This window comes from Echinops telfairi, unplaced genomic scaffold, assembly GCF_000313985.2.
Source record: "Echinops telfairi isolate 266 unplaced genomic scaffold, ASM31398v2 ScPeMD7_70;HRSCAF=299, whole genome shotgun sequence".
Taxonomy (NCBI): Eukaryota; Metazoa; Chordata; class Mammalia; order Afrosoricida; family Tenrecidae; genus Echinops; species Echinops telfairi.
Window position 1 is genome coordinate 26,313,097 of NW_022103968.1, and position 2,691 is coordinate 26,315,787.

Genomic DNA, 2,691 nt, shown 5'->3' on the forward strand with positions numbered 1-2,691 from the left:
TGGCTCATCTCTGAAGTTCTAAGGCCTGGTCTGGTTAACAAGCTTGCAGGAGGAAGAAGGCAGGGGGGTGGGGTGGGAGGGTAGAGAGAGACGCTGCCCAAACTAGTCCTAGTCCCTCACAAGTACTCCAATACTTTTAACATACAGCGCTATACTTTACCACCACTTGGGTACCAAACAAAAGTTTCCAGAGTCTGTGGACAGATTTCTCCTTACACTCAAACGAGGCCTGGACAGACAGCATGCCAGAACTAGACCCACTTTTCACAAGGCACACTTCTATGCTAGGCTGCCAACCAACTCCTTATGTATAAGTAAGATTCCCCTAGGAATCTTGTCCAAACAAAGATTTTGATTCCCTGTATTTGGAGTGGAAGAGGAGCCCTGGAAGCGTGTGTAGTGGTTATTTATGTATCGGGCTGTTAACTGCTCAAGGGTCAACAGTTTGTAAACACCCGTTGCTCTGCAAGAAGACAGACTTTCTACTCCCATAAAGAGTTGAAGTATCGGAAACTCACAGGGCCAATTCTACCCTGTCCTATAGGATCCTAGGAGTCGGCATCTACACCATGGCAGTGAGTTTGGTTTGGTTTATTTGGGGTGGAAAGGCAACATTTCAGCAGGGGTCCAACTGGAATGAATCAATTCAATGCCTTGGGTGCCTCCCCATCCATGTTTAGACGTGGAGAGGTGATTAGGATGGTTGGTTAATTTAGCAAGAGCTGCTTTCCACTCAGAGGCTCCCCAGAAACTCTTCTAACCAAAGAATGGTTAGCCTGCCAGAGGTAACTGCATTGTTGGCCACACCTCCTCCTGGCTGCCCAGACAGAGGCAGGCAGCTCCCGCGGTTCTCAACCTTCCTCATGCCATGACCCTCATGTTGTGGTGACCCCCCCCAACCATACAATTATTTTCATTGCTACTTCATAACATTCATTTTGCTACCGTTATGAATCGGGCGACCCCTGTGAAAGGGTAACTCGACCCCCAAGGGGGTCGAGACCCACAGGTTGAGAACTGCTGCCCTATGGCCTTCCAGCAGAGCTGGTGGCTGGCTGATCCCATGACCCTGATATGACAGCACACCCCCAACATCAGGAGCAAGCCTCAGCCTAGTGAAAGCCATCTCCAGAGGAAGTAAGTCGGAGAAGAAAGACTCAGTCCCAACCCACCAAGGCATCCACTTTCTTCCACCTCTTGGTCTACCTGCCCCTTTGGCCACAGAACCCAGCAGCTAACTTTCTGAACTTGCAGGACCCACTGACAGACGCATCTATACAGTGCCCATTTAAGAGTGGCCCTGGACAGACGCCACCAGTTCCTCAGTCAACACGTGGCCCAGAAAGACCAAGCATATTTGTTCTTTTCCAGGGCTCCAGTCACACCTGTTTTGTCCAGAGGAGGTAGGAAGAGACAGGTTGCAATTAGGGATGGGATACTAGGAAAGGCCCATTCCTACACGCAGAGCAGTAGATCTGTCTGTAAGCCATCCGTCCGTCCATCCGTCTTGAGCTGCCCTGAGAAACTGCTACCTAAATCTTGAAGGAAACACTTGTGGTCTCACTGCCCATTTTTCTTCCCTGCTCGGTCCCAGGTCTCCATCACTGACTTCCTACTGGAAGTGGGAAGCTGTGGTCCCTTTCCATCCTAAGCCAAATCACCGAACTCCTTAACCCTGCGCAGTGTTCCAGCCAGTGTCCCAGAGCAGACCAGCGGCAGGGCCAGACGGGGGTTCGGCATAGTAAAAGGACACTGTGCAGAGTAAGCAAAAAAGTTCATCTGGAAGACGTACTGGCTAAACTTCCAAAGCAAAAGCAAAAAGCTTAGCACTGTTATCACCTCTGAGCTCTGGAAAAGGCACCAAAAGGGGGCCTCTTCACGAGAACCAGTCTTTCAACTGGCTGCCCTCCTAACTTCAGGACCGCGCTCCTCTAGGCAGTCTCTCCAGCCCAGCTCTCAACTGCTCCCCAGGCTCCGCCTCGCCTCCCTATCCCAGTTCGGCCGACCCCCACCCCTTGGCTTCCCTTGGCCCACTAATGACCCCCTCCTGGTGTCCCCTCTTTTCACCACATTTACAGTTCCCACTTGGAACGCTCCTTCACGTACCCCAGTTCGGACCCCATCCCAATCTCGGTTAACCCTTTTCATCTTCCCCTCCCCCGTTAACCCTTCATTGCCACGGGCTCCGTTAACCCCTTTGTCCCCATGCCCCATTCCCAACTTGTGCCCAACTTGTGCCCCATTCCCAACTCATCCCTCACAGCAGGAAGTCTTTGCAAATGCTTTCATCCTTCTTCTCCCTCTCGTTCCCCCTCCCCCGCACATTTCAAGGACCCAAGCGCTTTAACCCTTCCCAGCCCTCTCTCTCGCCCCCTTCCCCCCGCGGCCCAGGGCATACCAGTACTTGACGATAGCGGTAACCTGGAGCGGATTCGGCTGGTCAGGGTAAAGGCGGCGACACTCTCCGTAGATGGCGTGCAGTCCCGGGGGGAAGAGTGAAGCGAATGCTGGGGGGGCAGTAGGGCCAGGGGCCGGGGGCGCAGTGGGGCCGGGGGCGCCGCTAGGCCGCAGCTCCGCCATTGGGACGCGGAGGGAGCTGGGGAGCCGGGGAGGGTGGGTGAAGGGGCGAACACGGGCTGGCCAGCAGGCAGACTCCGTGGGTGCGACTCCCCAGGACGACGGGGGCTGCAG